This window comes from Diabrotica undecimpunctata, chromosome 8 (genome assembly GCF_040954645.1).
Source record: "Diabrotica undecimpunctata isolate CICGRU chromosome 8, icDiaUnde3, whole genome shotgun sequence".
Lineage (NCBI taxonomy): Eukaryota > Metazoa > Arthropoda > Insecta > Coleoptera > Chrysomelidae > Diabrotica > Diabrotica undecimpunctata.
This window is the reverse complement of record NC_092810.1, coordinates 52,618,015-52,637,586: the sequence shown is the minus strand read 5'-3', so window position 1 is coordinate 52,637,586 and position 19,572 is coordinate 52,618,015.

The following is a 19,572-nucleotide window of genomic DNA, read 5'->3' as shown; positions in this document are numbered from 1 at the left end:
GGTTTGTATTGGACTTGTGTGGTGTGCTCCTAAGGAAATTCGAAGACCTGTATTTTGAATAACATCTATTGTTTTCAAGTACGTTTTTTTGGAGGAGTTGTAAACAATTGAGCTGTAGTCCAGTTTGGAGCGTACTAGGGCCTTGTAGATATGTAGTAATGTAGAAGAGTTGGAGCCCCATTTTCTGTTTGCTAGTGATCGTAACAATTTTTTTCCACGCTGACATGTCTTTTTTAAATATTCTAAATGTATCTTCCAAGATAGTTTTTGGTCAAAGATCATACCAAGAAATCTAACTTTGTCTACATATTTAAGCTGTCCTCCATTTACATATAAGTTCTTCGGTTGTATTTGGTGACTTTTCGTAAAACATACTGCTTTGGTTTTGAGGGTTGTAAACATTTTGAGATACGCAGAAGACAGTTAAATAGCTACAATACACAGACCGACGATGAAAAAAGTTTTTTGATAAAGTTACCTTGATATTATGTATCTTAGTGTGCTCAGTCCGCTAATAATGACAGGATTTCTTAAGGACGGACAGTGATTTAATCTGCTCGAGGAGATGGTAACTAAGTGACGTTTTTTTAAGATACTTATAAGATATAAGATATGTTCGATTTTCATAAATTGTAGACTAAAGTTAATAGTCGTAGATTTTGTTTGAAATTATTCGTTTTGTTTAATAAAGCAAGTCATGTCAATTTGGAAGACTTGTGGGAAAGCAGCGGTAGAGAAATTGAGATATTTCGGCTCACGATGTCATTAAAACGGTTCAAATTTCTTTTCAGATGTATCAGATTTGATCAAAAAAATGACCGTGAGCAGAGAAAAAAGTTAGATCGACAGTTTTTTATTCGTTCGTTGACAATTGCACAGCTAGGTATAGCCTGTACAAATTCGTAACTATTAATGAAAAATTAAAAGCCTTTAGGGGACGATGTTGTTTTCTGATGTTGGAAATAATATACCATTATACACAAGAAGTTCTTATTTTATGTAAGTTTTTTAAGCAAAAAAAAAATAAAAAGCCGAAATTGAAACAGCAACTCCTATATATCAATAACAATTACATACAATATATTTACAACAATCAGAATATGATTCACTCACTTCATTTATCTCATTTTTTATAGCCTGAAATATTGGATTTGTAGGGTATATTTGTTTATATACATTTATTCTCACTACGCGTTTTGAAGAAAATTAAGGCTTCCAAAATGGCTGCGGTCTCGCCTGTGAGGATGCAGCAGTTTATAGGTATGGATATAGTGTGAGTAGTGTATTTTCAGTAGTATGCAGCAGCGTGTCCGTCATGAGCTTTAGAGGCATCACTGAAAATTTGGAGATAAGTAGGATAATGAGATATCACTTCGGAGTACAAGTGTTTAATGAGAATCATCCCTTGATTATCCCTCAACTAGTGATGATTCGTCAGTTTCGTCAGCTGAAGAAGGATTAGGATTTATTTTTTTCTCTAGTCGGGTGATATTATATCTCAACCTAGAATTTTGTGTGTAACAATAAATACAATTAAGGATCTGAATTAGCCTCTGGTTCATTGGAGTAATCTTTAGAAGTTAATTCAGGGTTATGAGAGTTTAAAACATTTTCCATAAAATCACATATTTCATTGAAATTTAGTATAAATGGAAGTGATCTATTTTCGATTTTGTCTTTGATGGATTCTAGGGAGTGAATGACATTTTCGCGGGGGGTTTTGGAAGTGGTCTTGAGTTTCTTTTTTGGTTTATATTGTTTAGGGGTATTAAAAATGGATGAGTCGGTTTTTGGGTTGTCTTCGTTAATTTCAGGAGATGATATGTTATGCCTTTTTCTCTGTTTAGAATTGACTGCATTATTTAAGGTTATTGGTGTTTCTGGTGTCGTAGTATTTTCTTTAGACGTGTTTTGGGCGACGTCGATTTCCGTAGTATTTTCAGTGTTATTTACAGCTGGTGATGTTGTTTTGGAAGAAAAAGACGAAGTGTTTGGATTATCTTTAGATATGTTTTGGATGAGGTAGGTTTCCGTAGATTGATATATTTTATCATTAGGTTCATTAGGTTTAGATAATGACGATGTAGTTTGAGTTGAATCTGAGAGGGGAGTTGAAGGGGTATCCTTAGGTTCATGAGGTTTAGATAATGATGATGTGGTTTGGGTTGAATTTAAGAGGGTAGTTGAATTAGTTTGGTTTGAAATGCGAGCGCATTCTGATTCTTGATGACCAATGGTTTTAGATTTGTAGCAACTGAATTCGTCTATGAAGAGAAATACCCGGTAAGAAGTATTATCATGAGTTACGGTAAAAGAGTCAGGAATAGACATATTTTCCAGGGGTGTAATGAATGATTGCCTTCTTAAGCTCAGAACATGACTGTACTCACTTTCAGACATACCTACTCGAAGAAAAGTCATTTTGGATACAGTGTGAATACCAAGTTTTTGTAATTCTTGTTCAATTATTTCGTTCAGGATTGTAGGACATGCATTAAATATTAGAAGTCTCTGGGCTGGAGAAATTAATCTTCTTACTTCGACTTGACATAAATTTATTTCGATATATTTATAAGAATGAAGAAGAGCATCAACAGTGTTTTTTGAAGAGAGGTATATGCATATCCTATTGTTAGCAAATTCTGGTGGCAAAAAGTACATTAATTGGACCCACTAGTGATCCAACAGCTACGACGTAATCATGGATTTTTGTATCTTAAATGCTGGAAATAACTATTGCTTGTTGTTTTGTTGGATGTTGAAAATAATTTACGACAACTGAGTAACTGTGTTTAATGGAGTTGTGAGTAGTATTATTATTGTATGAAGTCATTTTATTAATTTTCTTGATCAGAAGTTGAGCCGATCCTGTGGCCGGTCCAAAAAACTGGTCAAAACCCAACTGGAATTTTTATTATCTCTACGTAGGTATTATTTAAAAGTTATTTTGTTGTTGTTACACAAATAATACGAAAAGAAGTACTACTCACTTGAGATAATATTGTCAGCACTAACTATTGCACTTAAATTTGTAGTAGAGGTATAAAATATTAAATTATGGTTTGTTTTTAACATATAATATGACTATATTTCGGGACAGCTGATAACGTGCAATTCTAATGTATATCGAGAATATTCAGCACATATTTTTAGGGGAGAAGCTATTACACTAATCTAGGAGTGATTTTTATCCTTAATATTTTTTGCTCTGGAAAATGCATATATCAATAGCTGACTATATGGGTATTTCGAGAACAACAGGTTCAACAATTAATAATATATCAAACAAATAATGAAATGGTCTAAGTTGACGAAGAGTTTTATGCCATTTTATGATTTCTAGGATGCATAGCTGCAGTTATTTGTACTTTAATACAAATTAATGCTTATGGAGGTGCAAATGCAGAAATATATCGTTTTTTATATATTTCTAATAATAATATTATTCTAATATAATTATGGTAATTTTTGCATTAAATGTCCAAAAAATTAGTGACTAGTTTAAAAATTAGAAATATTGTTGCGAAATGGCTGGGTTCTGTACATGATCAAACAACATTTAATAATAGTGGCGTACAAAGAATTGACGCTGGAGACATTGTTAGGTTTGTACTATTTTTTATAATTGGTCAGTGTGACTACAGTTTGAAATCATATTTGATGACACGGCTAGACAAGATGCCAGAACAGAAACAGAGAATCTTTATAATGAATTTCCCATACGAACTAGGAATATTGTGGAAAGGCAATATAGGATATGGAAACAATGATTCCCAATTTTTAAAAATCAAATGAGATTAAATTTGAAAGTGACTATGAATATTATAGTAGTAACAGTAGTATTTCATAATATCTCCATAGAAAATGAAGTTTTGTTTTCTGTAGGTCAAAATCTATATCAACAAGAAAACCATTTAACTAAAGTCATAAAAAGAGAAAAAAAAAAGAGGACAACTTCCCTCAATTTCAAGGTGAAATTGAGGGAACATTATTGTTAATTATGTATCAACATTTAGACAGCATTTTGCAGTGCTAGATTCACAATAATTTTTAAAAAAATATTTTACATGTTACTTTTTATTTGAGGTAATTTACAAAGTATAAGTTTGACACTTACTTTTACCTTTGTCAAGATAAATTTTATAGGATATTATTATGCTTATATTTTAGTAATTTGCGTTTTTATAATTGTACATAATATTAATCACAAATATATTAGTTCAGCAATTTATGCCCTGTGTTCTTAAAATTTGTGTATAGTTTAAATTTGCTTATTTAATATAAATGATATTAAAAGAACACTTTTTGTGCAGTATATTTATTACAAATTTTCTTGAGAATATTTTTGTTTTAAGTTTATTTCAATTTTTAATACATATTTTGATTTTTAATTATTGTTTCTTAATATCTTTCATGATTGGCCTTTCGCTCTCTTCATTTAAAACTTACACTTTTCGTGAATATTTTTTCTTTGTTTCTATTCTTAATTGATTAATATTTGAATACTTCCTCAATAAGTAAAAGTGTCCCCTTTTGTGAAATTTAAAGAACTACTTATTTTTAATAAAGACATAATTAATAGCAATTAACAATTTTACACACAAATTAACATACAACAAGAAAAATAAGGTTATTTCGACAAAAATTAAGCAAAATTGATAGAAACATAATTACTAACCTACTTATTTAAACAGCTTAGTTTACTTTTAATAACAAAAAGAGCTGTAGGTATTATAAAATTGGGTGTAACAATTAAGTGTACTTTAGTTTAAACTGCACATTAGTTTAGTTTGTGACTAGCGGACCAACTCGACATCGAGTTTTTTAAATGAAATTTTTATTTTGCGAGAAAAATTAAGAGATCAATACAAACAATATAAGCAAGAATATACATAACATTCATCAATAATAATGCAAGTAAAAAAAAAGTGATTATGGAAGTCGACCTCAAAACCGGAATGCAATTTTTAGTTCATCAAATGTCGACATGGATATCATTTAGCAGTTAATTTTGCATGCTGATCACGAATCCGGTGTCAGATTTGCTCTATCTTGACGTTTTATGCGCGTTTCGGGTCACTTCCGGTGTCGGATCGCAACCGGAAGTACATATTTAGATTCGTCTCGACGAGACCTTTCGATCCATATATACATTGTGGAGTCTAAAACTTAAAGTAAATTTTAACTTCCGGTCATCTCAAAATTGGAAGTGAATTTTTGTACCAAAAGTATATCTTGACAATCTCATACGTAATACTAATAATATTCCGAAAAAAATTTTTAATTATCTAATATGATTTTTGAGTAAAGTGGTGGACAAGAAAAGGGCTTAGCGTTTTAGTATATAAGATTATGAAATCGGTCTTTAATTTTTATTCCACATACTTCTCATTTTAAAATTATTTCATACAAATATAACGTCGGATTTTCACAATTATCAGTTCAAAAATTGTAATGGCTTTTTACGAAATAGAAGTCACAGTAAACAATTGGAGGAGTCCGTTTACGTGACGAGGATTGTCCGTTATACAACATGCAAAATTTTTCAATTTTATTAAAATCTATAAAAATAATAAATAAATTATAAATGAAGGAGAAAATCTTGGACATTGACTTAAAAACATTACATGTTTAGGTCATAATTAACACCCTTAGGGCAGCAGTAGCCGTCATGCCCAATTTTTTTAAAGTAGAATCAATACTTCTCTATCGATTCGTAAAATGATATAAGGGAGAAACATTTTTTACAAAAGAAATTTTTTTTCCAAAAGAAAACTTAATTTTCTCGAAAAGTTCCCTAGGAAACCACAGAGTTTTCAGATAAGGTGAAGTGGGGTATATGTTATAATGGGGCAATTGTAATAGTGAATTTAAAAATAGCTATTTAAATAATTACGAGTGTGCCACCTATTAGACGGAACCTGAAATATGTTAGTCTAGTGAGCCACCACTAGAAACTACGTAAATCCAAAAATGGATTTTAGTTGAGTAGGGATAGCCGACGAGTGTGTTCGAATTCAACACAGAATTTGTTATACATTTACCCCATTCGTGAAGTATTATATTGTTTTTTTGGTAAGTAAGACTATTATTACCATTTTAATTGACATAGCAGTTTCCTCTAGTTTGGGAGAACATTATGGTGTAAGTTATTTAAATACTTAACATTAACCTCAAATTTTTGTTATTGCCCCTTGGAATTTTGTTGTTGGGATAAATGTATTATTACAGATTGGGGAAAATGTGTCATTAGTATATCACATTTACCCCGTTTATATAACTTCTTGAATTTAAAATTTAAACAGTGGTAGGGCAAGTTTTAAAAGGTTTATTTTTTGTTATAGATACCATGGTCCGCTGCTACAAAAGAAAAACTTAAAATGAAGGAAAATATTCGACAGCTGATCTCAACGCTGCAATGTCTGATGTTTTAGCAATTCGAACATCAACTTATAAGGCTGCAAAATTATACAAAATACCTTATGTGACCCTACATTCCCGTGTAAAAGGTTAACGGGGAGCAGTAAAAGCAACTAAAGGACGTCCAACGTCAATTTCTACTGCTGACGAAGTTAGATTAACCAATGGTCTAAAAGCGATGGAGAAATGGGGATACGGCCTATCAAGGAAAGAAGTATTAGAAATTGTAGAAAACTTTGTAAAGACTAACCATATTGAAACTAATTTCAAGGATGGAATTCCAGGCGAAGATTGGCTTTTGGGGTTTAAACAGAGGCATAGATTAAGTATTAAAGTTCCACAAAACGTGGAATACTCTCGAAAAAAGGCTCTTGATCCTTTTATAATATACTAATTTTATGATTTATTAAAATCAATAATGGACGAATATGGTTTTCACGACAAACCTGAGAGAATCTGTAATTTGGACGAGAATAGCTTGTGCTTTGACCACAGGAAGACAAAAGTTGTGCGAGGTATAAATACACCTTCATCAAGAACAAGTACCAGGAGGTAAAGAAAATACCACGATTGCTCTTATGTGTAATGCAGCTGGCCAAAAAGCTCCACCATTAATAATTTATAAAGGTTTGCACTTATGGGATCAATGGATAGCTCCACTAGGTACTGATTTTAAGGGTACTATTTATGCAGCGACAAAAAAAGGTTGGATGGAAGAAGCCGTTTTCAAAAATTACTTTATAAGCACTATAATTCCATCACTTCCATCTGAAAGACCAATATTAATTATTTATGGTGGACATTGCACTCATATGAATATCAAGACGTTAGAAGCCGCTATGCGAGAACATATTATAATTCTAAAACTGCCACCCCATTCCAGGCACCTTTTACAGCCACTAAACCTAGCTCTTTTTATATCCTGTAAAGTTAAATTGGAAGAAAAACTTGTTGCCTGGCAGCGGCAGTATGTAGGCCAAAAATTACCAAAACAAATATTTTCCCAATTTTTATGTACAACTTGGAAACAGGTGAACTCCTAAGTAATTATCAACGGCTTTAAAAAAAAGGCGGAATTATTCCTTTTAATCGTCACGTCATCCCTGAAACATCATTTCCACCCTGCTTGCTTAATAATTGGAAGATGATAAAACATTCCAGATTATCTATACACGAAAAATGGTAATGAAGTATTGGTACCAACTAAAGTAACTCAAGAAGTATTTTATTAAAACAAAGAACCTACGCCTGACGATCTAATCGAAACTACCACTTCCGACAAAGTAAAAAATATCTCTGCCAGAGTCGAACTTGAATCAATTCCATGTACAAGTTTAACTGAAAATGGAATGTAACATTTGAAGATTTATTGTTATCAACAGTAAAACAACTTCCAAACGCACCAACCAAAAATAAGAAACGGTTATGCCCTGGATCTGAAGTATTGACATCACAACAAGCTATTGATGTTTTAAAACAGAAATCTCAACAAAAAGGAAACGGTACTAAAATTCATAAGATAACTAAGGCAAAACCCAAAAAAAAAAACAAATAAACGAGAGTCATTATCATTTAGCAGCAGCGAAGACGATGAGTCAATGTCCCCAATATTCAAGGATTCTGATAACACCGACGAGTTTCTGGATACACTTTTGGAATCAGAGCCAGAGGTAGAAATAGCTGCAAATGATGAAGAGGAAGACAAAGAGAATTTGAATTCAACAAAAAGTGTGAATGTATATTTCGGATGTTGGGTCTTGGTAAAATATTGCCCAAAAAAGATCATTATGTGGGAATTGTATCAGAAAATATGAATGATAAGTGGATATTTAAATTTACACGACCTTAAGGAAACAAATTTGTATGGCCAATAAATCCTGACATTGATACTATACTACAACAGGATATTATAAAAGTACTACCAGATCCTATCGTCGACAGACGTGGAATGTACCAATTTCCAGTTACTTTTAAAGGCTTTAACAATCAACATTAACTGAAAGAAAACTTGGCGTGTTTGTTTAATTTTATTATATTTTTGTGTCCTTTGTTCTGACATTGTTTTCGAAAAGTTTAATTTTTTTTGTATTTTTTCAACGAAATAAATTCTAAAAAAACACGATTAGAGAGCTTGAATTACATTTTTATACAATAATCCCAGACTATCAAATATAATATTTACTACAAAAATGTAAACGTTCTTTACATTTGCCATGGTCGGTGGGGTAAATGTGATATATTGATATGATTTTAAAAAATATTATGCAACATTAACAACACTAAAGATTATTGAATTTTTTTCTACACAATGAATACAAAACCGTTCAAAAAGTATATGATTTTTTTGATACATTTTTGAAACGTTTCTTTACAGTGTTATATTAAATAAAAGTTGAACTAATCAAAAAGTAGACTACATTTACCCTACTTCACCTTATTTTACTCTCCTTGATTTCATCTTTCAGTACTCTCAAAGGCATAAGGGATAAAACCGTGGGCGAACTTCGTCGGAAAATCGACGGTCTATTTGTGTAGTAAGACCTCAGACTATTTGTTTATTGGAAATAAATATATAAGAAATTCAATTCATGGGAATGATTGACGAAAACAAATGTGGGATAGACAACGTCCTTAATAAAGATTAATTATATTAGTTTATTACGATAAAAAAGGAAAACAACATCTCATTAACATATACAGTTACAGTTTTTGCTACGTTATGTAAAGTATAATAATAATTATGGCATGTTTATATCGTACAAAATAATTAAAAATAAATTATAAACATATTAAAAATAGCAAGTTGTTTTTAAAAAGTTTAGTAGAAATACTACTGACTAGGAATAAAACTGAATATAAAATATGAATGAGAAGAAACCATTAAATCGGTAATAAAACTCATGGTTACATATATTTTAACAAAACGAAGCTATAGTACATTTCATTAATTAGCGACAATTTTGGATTAGAGATTAAAAGCTTTGACTTAAACGGTCCGCTGTGATAAAAAAAGTTAATGCCAAATTCTCTCAGTATTTTAAGCACCGTCGAATACAAGCAATAACGCGCTAATATATTTTACATTCATTTAGAGAAATATACAATTATTAGTGCAAAAATAGAAGAAAAATACAAATTCTATTTTTTCTACATTTTAGTGGTGTGTATTTACTGAAAAGGTAATAAACACTTAAAAATATTTTTTTAATGAGAAAATGAAATCATCTTGCCTTACAAAAAAACAAAGTCAAAGAGAGTCAGAAGAACAAGAAATTAGGAAGATAAAAATAGTGCAAACCGACTGAATCGACAAGTCAAGCAGGCACTAATCGAACATGGAAGCCTTGTAAGAGACAATTACATAAAAGAGATGGAGGAAGGGGGCCAAAATATGCAAGAACTATGAAGGCTCCAAAGAACTTTAAGAAACAAAAGAAAACCGATTCCCGCACTACACAGAGAAAACGGAATCGTCCACTCTGTAGAAGAGAAAGCTGAGGTGATAAGAAAGACTCTTAAGAGAGAGTGTACGCTAAATTATCGCCAAGACGAAGACATAGACTTAAAAGACATAGAACTTAAAATGCACAATTTGGATTCAGATCTTAACATTGTAGCTATCTACAAATACTCAGTCTTTTATCTATGTCGTCGATATCTTCATTTAAATTATAAATGATGATTGGGTTAGTTGCTTCGATGCGATTGTCACGCATCAAATATTCTTCTATTAACTTTTCGCATTCCCGCATACTTTTTTCGAAATTGCAGGAATAGCAGTATTTAATGCTTTTTGCTATGTTTTCAAAACTGATGTGTTCTCGGAACCCATTACGTTACGTCCAATATAGTTATCGTCGTAGTAAGTTCTTCATATTCGCCAAATATGTTTAATGTTTAATCAATTCAATTTAGAAATTACTTGTTTCATATGTTCATTAATAGGGCCATTACCTTTGTTTTTTTTATGCTATACAGTAGAGTGGACTAATGACTGCCTCAAATTTCGTGAAATATACTTTAGTATGTCCAGAAATCCTCGTCTTGTGATCATAGTTTCTAATTTTCTATTTAAAATTCTTTCAGATAAGAAGATCACAAAGAAGATCCCCACCAAGATATGGATTGACCAAATTAAAGGAATATGCAACAGAACTATGCGTGGATTAAAAGAAATTACCAGAAAAAGACATCTTTGGAAGCGGACAATACACAATATCACGATTACCACTACACTCCCTCCAAGGGGTCAGGACTGAAGAGAGGGTGATTTGTTCAGATTTTTTCAAAATTTTGACACCCAGCTTAACGTGGATCTTCATGAATTATCTTCCAATAGTATTTATAATAATTGAGAATTACATAGCCCAATTTTTCTCATCTAGCTAAAGGTTATGTTAGCCTATATGAGCAATGCAAATGTTGTAAATTCAAAGTAAAATAGGTGTATTATTACGATAAAGAATTTCTATAAGACGTTCCTTAAGAAACTTTGTCAAAAATTTATCTATTTTTTTTTATACACAAGCTTCCTGTTTCCTCATCATTTCTCTCTTGATTCAACATGATTAAGATAAACTTTTACCAACTTCACCACTTTTTCTGTTGGTCTCTCACTTTTGTCACTTTCTAAGTAGTTCTAGGACTAAATGTAGTGCTTAAGTATAGTAGTCTAGGCATTTCCAGGATTAACTAGGATCTAGTGACGGAAAGATTTACGCATGATATGTTGATTATGAAAAATCTCGCGATCGCATTAGATAACAAAAATTAGTCAAAGTATTAAAGCTAAAGACGTTGTGAAAGAAACGAAACTGGTATGTGCGAAATTCTACTAAGACGTTAAACCTAAAGAGGCTACAGTCCTTTTGAAGGACAAAGAACAACTCACGAGAATAAAGAAAAAACCGTGGTGGCATATTTCAAATGACGATAGGGATTGACTATGGGAGTACAAGACAGGTGTGAATAAGGTTTAACCAAATAGGTACAACATCACATCAAATAGACTACATAGAAAAAGTTACAGACAAAAACCAAAGCCTTAAATTTATTAGCCACAAACTAGCAAAATGGAACATAAAATCTATGAAAGATCAATAATTGGCGGGTGTTGGAGAAGAGTGGTTTAAGTCTAAATTTTAAGTTTCGAGAAAAACGCAATTATAGTTTTTTCAAATTTAATGTTGTTGTTACGGATACAAATAAGGTATTTTCGTTAAACAATTTTTGGAAATGGCTTTGAATTTGTTGGATTAAAATAGATCTACTATTAAAAAGGACCTAGTTGTACAATTTTAAAAAAAAAATATGACCTATATCACTTTTCACAATCATTAACAAAAAAAATGTGAAACTGAAAAGTTTTATGTTTACTTAAGGGGTTACATTTATGGTCAAATACAACGTAAAAGTTTATTTAATTTTTAAAAATTTCAATTTCTGTGTGTACACTCTCCTCGTCACTACTATTTTCATCCTCGGGTAACATATTTGGTATATCCTCCTTAGTAGTTAAATTTCTATAAAAATCATGATATGTTTCTGAAATATAAGGCAATAGCTCTACCAAGTTCTTTTTTTTTATCGATGTTTATTGGATTGGGACCTTTATATGACAGAGGAATTTTTATGTTTTTAGGCCACGTATTACCTTTTCTTAAAAAACATACGCTTTTAAATGGTTCGTCTACATTTAAGCTACTTTTGTATTCAAGGACACCAGGATTCTGTGAAAACTTCTGTGAAAACAACCATTTCATTTGTTTCCACATGACTTTTTCTCCTAAGTTGTAAATTTTTCTTTGTTGAAGGACATTCTTATACAAAGAAGAAAACCCAAGAAAATCCGATCTGCACATTTCAGTAACTAAAAAAGTTCGCTTATTTCCACATAATCTTACCAAATTCATCCAGTCTCTTGGGTGTTCTATCGAACATGGATATCTTTTCTTTTTTTTCTCTATGATTGCGTGATCTGAATCACACTCCATGTGGGTGTGACCAGGAACGAGAAATTTGTGGTTAATGTATGATAGATTGGGATTCTCTTTTAAAACCATCATGAACATTGCAGGTAGAAAAGAGTTCTTGTTTTGTCCTGCACACGTATCAGAATATAAGGTGATCTCTTTTATTTCAGGTGAAATATGTGAAATCTGCTTGTATAAGCATGACGCAATCTGATTTGCACCCCGTCCAGCTACGCCCTCATGCCACATAAAACACATTGCTTGATTATCATTAAATCTATATAATGTTAAATTAAAGGTCTACAACTGCCTTTTATAGAATGCTATTGAAGTCTAAAGATCAGGTGTGGGGAGACACTGTTGCAAATCAAACGTATAAATGATTTTTGAATCATTTTCTAACGCAGTATTTTTATCTATACGCTTAGCCTTATAAGCGTTTGATGCTTCTTGTTGGTGATTATCAAGAAGATTTTGAATTTATTGCATTTTTTGTGCATCTTTAGTTGTTTTCAGGAGCATATGATATTTATCGCATGTAGCGCAGGTATCCTTTTTAGGCTGTTTGATTTTTATTCCCATGGAATGGAATACTTCTTGATATTTGAATTTCGATACTGGGGTTTTCTCGTGAGGTAGCCATTTTTTGTATTCTTCAGAAGCCTATTTTTATGTTTTTTTTGTTTTCTAATTTACGTTTTGTGGTTTTCTTTCCGTCTGTTGTTATAAGCCTAGCTATAAAAGACACGCGTTTGTTAAAGCTCGCTAAAGACCAGTATTCTTTGAAAATTTCCTGTCGTTTTTCTTCAGTTATCCTGTCTTTGCATTTTAAGCGGCAAATTAATAGCTCCTGACATGTCCGTGCTTTTATAACCTTCCCACTGTTCGTGGTGTACGATAACCCAAGGTTTCTGTTCTGCTTTCGTTCCTCACGAATTAGCCTAGTTTCATTTTTTAGCGATTTTCGTCAAGGTTTATTTTTTAAGATTTCTCTTCCTGACTCATGTGCAATAAGTGCTGTTGTATTTTTTGCAGCTTTTTCTTTGGGATGTCATTATCGGAGTCGGTATCACTTTCTTGTATATAATCTGGGTCCGCGTCACTATCATTAAACGCCTCCTCATTACCTGGATATTCCAGATAACCTTTGTCGTCGTCATCAATCCCACATACTTAATCAATAAATTCTTCCAAAGTCTTTCGAACATTCGGTTCATAGAATGACAGTGAAGGTGCAGGACTTGATATATTATCTTCATCTGCTAAGACAGGTTCTTCAAGGAAAACACCCGCATTTCCCATCATGGAATTTTCATCTAAAAACCCAGATTAATATCAAATTTTTGAAAAACTAATAAATTTTGTCAATTTTTTTTCCAGAAAAATGAAATTGTCACGCCAAAATTGGTTTTTACTTTTTATGGAAATTCGGTCCCCTCTAGAGAAAACCGAAAATATATTATTTTATGTATAAAATGAAAGAAATCTGAAATTGGAATTGAGTATGTAAGCTAAGCATCAAGTTTTACATATATTAATTTTTAAAATTTTTAGAGATACAAATTAAAGTAACGCCACTGGTTAAAGTTAATCAAAAACAATAGGCATATTCACCAAGTTATAGTTAAGTTGCATCTAGAAAACTTTTACGCAAAAATAAATGTTGTTAATCTAGTATGTCGTATAAAAAATAATGATATTACTGTTTTAATTATTATTGTACAGATAAATAAACAATTATTACCTTGGAGGTCTCCAGTATCTACATTATCTTCTTCCAACAGTTCGAAAATCAATTTGCTTCTTTGAGATGCCATAACCTCTAATTTTTATTTCTCACGGCTATTACTAAATAATCTCTAACAGGAATTGATGTTATATTACAACTAGGTATCCATTTCATGGCGATTTTTGGTAGTCTTGTTTCTGGCATTCTTTGAACATGGCCATACCATATAAGTTGTTTCCTTTCTATGTCTGTTGCCAGTGATCCATCTACCCCCATCCGATTTCTTATTTCATCGTTTCTAATTCTGTCTGCTCTAGATATTCGAAGTGATCGTCTAAATACATCCATTTCTGTTGCTTGGATACCACCAAATCGTAAGAATGGATACCACCAAATCGTAAGAAACGAGGAAGACCAAAAAGAACATGGAAGGAGGGAATAACAAAGGCAATGAGCTCCCGAGACTTGACCGAAGAACAATGGAATGATAGAAATTCGTGGAAATTAGGCATCGGACAACGACGCAAGACGTTTTGAAACCGATATATATATATATATATATATATATATATATATATATATATATATATATATATATATATATATATATATATATATATATATATTACAACTAGGTGAGGTATACTATCACTACACTACTTATTACATTTCTCTCGAATACTTAAAGCTCATTTAAAAGGTCAAAACAAAAGTGGATAAAACCAACAGTAACACACGTGTAGTACTAAACCACAAATGACAGACAAGTCGATTGAGCGGGAACAAAGCGGTCATTATTTTAATAGGGAAAAGCGAGGTAAGTCGACCTAAAACGGCACAGTTTGAATTTCTATTGCCGTAACTTCTAGTATATCTCAACATATATCATCAGTTTTCAATTTTGGAGTTAAAACATTTGTGATATGTCAACATATAATGTGTTTCCCTATATTTTTTAATGAGAATAGTGATATATTTTCACATATACCTTTATTCACAATCATATTTTACCAATAACTTTTGATATATTTGCACTTGTATCACTATTCACAAATAATAATCATAAAATTATATAGGGAAGACTATTATAACTAGACTTATTTCAGTTTTCTCTATAATTTTTTTTCCCGTCTGGCAGATAGAGGCAAAACAAATAGTACTAGAATATTTATAACATTTTTAACTATATTAAATGATATTAAAAATACTTATATCATGTAACGCAAAAAAATAACACCTGCTTGCCTATTAAATTGACTTATATCACTTCACCCTATCAAAGATACATGCATTTGAAAGTGGTTTCTATGTTTAACTCATTTTTTACATTTTTCGACTTATATCACTTTTCCCCAACACCCGCCAATTATAAAGAGAATTTGAAAAAAATAATTAGAGATCTCAACTTAGAATTGTTCTGAAGCTATTTTCTTGTGGCATTTTAAATTAATTAATATTTAAATGGGAATAAGCCACAATTAAAGGTTAAAATACATTTATTGACGTTTCAATTTCCACTTCGGAAATCGTTCTCAAAATACAAACATTAGTAAATTAAACAAATTTTATTTTTGTTACTTAGTGAAAAATTCTTCTAATAATTTAATTTTATCTGACTCATCTATATTGACAATTCAGACATACATTATACATTTTAAAGTAGACGACTTTAAAATGATATTGCCAATATTGTTGAGTTGCGTTCCTGGGACGACTTTACTTATAAGATAGTTCATTCGATTACATGAAATCAACTTTAACGTGAGAATATCCGTCAGAAAAAATCATAACATGTAATTAGTCTTTAAAAAGACAAATACATGCCATGATGACAGTAAAATTCCCCCGTTAGTGATTCCATAGTAAATTATGAGGGAAAAACCAGGAAAAAACCTCATAATACTATCCCGACATGGTAAGTATTTGATCTTGCATTTAGTTTACCTTCAATAAATACCAAATTCCGATTTTATATGTTTGTTATTTAAAAAATATAAATGATGTATTCTCTATATGTTACTGACTTACCAATACTGGTATTTTCCTTTTAATAACTTCCTCTTTCAATATGGGTAACCAGATCCTACTACATTCTGCCGAGGAATTTGCGACGCAATTGGTCTCATTTAGCATAATTAGAGCCGCTTCTTTGATTTTTCTCTTTTTACCATCAGTTTCTTTTAGGACTATATTTGAATCATTCCATTGAACCCTATGTTCATTATCCCATGCATGTTTACATATTTGAGATTTATCAAATTCTCTATTTTTAATATAGGATTGATGTTCACTTATTCTAACATTTAATGGCCTTGATGTTTCACCTAAATAAAACTGACCGCATTCACAAGGTATTTTATAAATGCAATTCTTTGTCCTTTCTTGTTCATTGTTAGGTTTGGTTTTGGACAAAATAGATCTCAACGTGTTTGTTGTTTTGAATGTTGTTGAAATGTTGAATTTATTTCCTATCCTTTTAAGCTTTTCTGATAATCCTTTTATGTATGGTATTGTTATTTTCCTCGTATTATTCCTTGTATATGCTGTAGGATCTCGTTCTAAGTTGTTTTGTTCTATTCGATCGATTGTTGAAAATTCCTTATTATTTATAAACGATAAAGGATAATCATTTTTTAATAAAACAGTTGTTAACAAATGTTTCTCCTCCAAGAACGAATTTTCGTTAGAACAAGTAATTTTGGCTCTATCGTATAAGGATTTAATGATTCCCTTTTTAATATTAATATTGTGATCCAGTATCGTTCTTAGAGATTAAAACATCCGAAACTCAGGTGTATAGAAAACCAACACACACCAACAGATATTTAAATTTCAAATCAAATCACAATATTAATATTAAAAAGGGAATCATTAAATCCTTATACGATAGAGCCAAAATTACTTGTTCTAACGAAAATTCGTTCTTGGAGGAGAAACATTTGTTAACAACTGTTTTATTAAAAAATGATTATCCTTTATCGTTTATAAATAAGGAATTTTCAACAATCGATCGAATAGAACAAAACAACTTAGAACGAGATCCTACAGCATATACAAGGAATAATACGAGGAAAATAACAATACCATACATAAAAGGATTATCGGAAAAGCTTAAAAGAATAGGAAATAAATTCAACATTTCAACAACATTCAAAACAACAAACACGTTGAGATCTATTTTGTCCAAAACCAAACCTAACAATGAACAAGAAAGGACAAAGAATTGCATTTATAAAATACCTTGTGAATGCGATCAGTTTTATTTAGGTGAAACATCAAGGCCATTAAATGTTAGAATAAGTGAACATCAATCCTATATTAAAAATAGAGAATTTGATAGATCTCAAATATGTAAACATGCATGGGATAATGAACATAGGGTTCAATGGAATGATTCAAATATAGTCCTAAAAGAAACTGATGGTAAAAAGAGAAAAATCAAAGAAGCGGCTCTAATTATGCTAAATGAGACCAATTGCGTCGCAAATTCCTCGGCAGAATGTAGTAGGATCTGGTTACCCATATTGAAAGAGGAAGTTATTAAAAGGAAAATACCAGTATTGGTAAGTCAGTAACATATAGAGAATACATCATTTATATTTTTTAAATAACAAACATATAAAATCGGAATTTGGTATTTATTGAAGGTAAACTAAATGCAAGATCAAATACTTACCATGTCGGGATAGTATTATGAGGTTTTTTCCTGGTTTTTCCCTCATAATTTACTATGGAATCACTAACGGGAGAATTTTACTGTCATCATGGCATGTATTTGTCTTTTTAAAGGTTTAAAACTGACGTCTGTTTTCTGACGGATATTCTCACGTTAAAGTTGATTTCATGTAATCGAATGAACTATCTTATAAGTAAAGTCGTCCCAGGAACGCAACTCAACAATATTGGCAATATCATTTTAAAGTCGTCTACTTTAAAATGTATAATGTATGTCTGAATTGTCAATATAGATGAGTCAGATAAAATTAAATTATTAGAAGAATTTTTCACTAAGTAACAAAAACAAAATTTGTTTAATTTACTAATGTTTGTATTTTGAGAACGATTTCCGAAGTGGAAATTGAAACGTCAATTAATGTATTTTAACCTTTAATTGTGGCTTATTCCCATTTAAATATTAATTAACTCAACTTAGAAGTAACGTCCAAAATAAGGAAGTGAAAAAATATGCCATCAAAGAAATGAAAACCAACAAAGCACGTGAAAGTGATGGAATTCTAATAGAAACATTGCAAGAAGGAGGAAGAAAAACCGTCCAATTCCAACACGGTTTTTAGTAAACGCTTATTTTAGGAAAATGTGCCTTAACAATGAAATACCTCCAACACCATCCTAATTCACAAAAGGGTAAGACCACGGACCTAAAAAATGACCGATCAGTTTTGCTTCTTTCATAATTATACAAAACGTTTTCTAAAGTCATTACCAATAGGCTTACACAAACATTTGATAAACACCAATCAGTAAAACAGGCTGGATTTAGAAAGAAGTACAGTTCTTGTGACCACTTGCACTCCCTAAAAATTCGAATAGAAAATTTAAACGATTATATTCTTTCTTTCTATTGCGTCTTTATAAGTTATGATATAGCCTTACATAGTTTGGAACCTAAGTTTAAAATCCGAATGATTATATGTTACGTTTTCTCTGTTTTACTATGTATGTATAAAAGAATAGATATATTTGAGATGTATATAACTGGATGCTGAAAATTCCATGAGGACAAAAAGTTACCGGCGATGAGGTATTTCAGCGCATAAGTGTACAAAAAATTACTAAGCATGATTAAAACGAGGAAAATACAATACCTTGGTTATATTGAGAGGTAAAAGATATAAATTACTCCGACTCATATTGTAAGGTCAAGTACAGGGAAAAAGATCAGTAGGAAGTTGCCATGTCTCACGACTAAGAGATCTGAGCAGATGGTTTGACAGGTTATCTCCAGACATCTTTCACGCAGCAGTTTTAAAGCTTCAATTGCGATTGGGATTGTCTACCTTTGAAAGAAGAGGCGCAATAGGAAGAAGTGTAGAACTATGGAGCCATCGAGGAAACATTGCTCAACAGCCGGAAAGACACGGAGATAGCTGGATAGATGATGAGTATAAGCAATCAAAAACCTAATCGAATTAAAATAAATTGTTTCGTAAGATAGAGTGATATAATATTTTCAAAACTATTTATAGCAGCACTGGAGGACAAGTCATTGGAATGAAGAAGGCGAGGAATTTCTGCTGCCAATGAAAAGTAATTGATGCGACAATGATGTAGTTATAATAGCGCTCAAGTGTAATGAATTAAGGAGGATGATGGAAGAGTTAAGTATAAAATCTTAAATAAAAAGTACTTAAAATAAACATAAACAAAACGAAACTCATATCAAACAACGATGACGACAACCCGGTAATAACTGTGCAGGAAACCATCGTG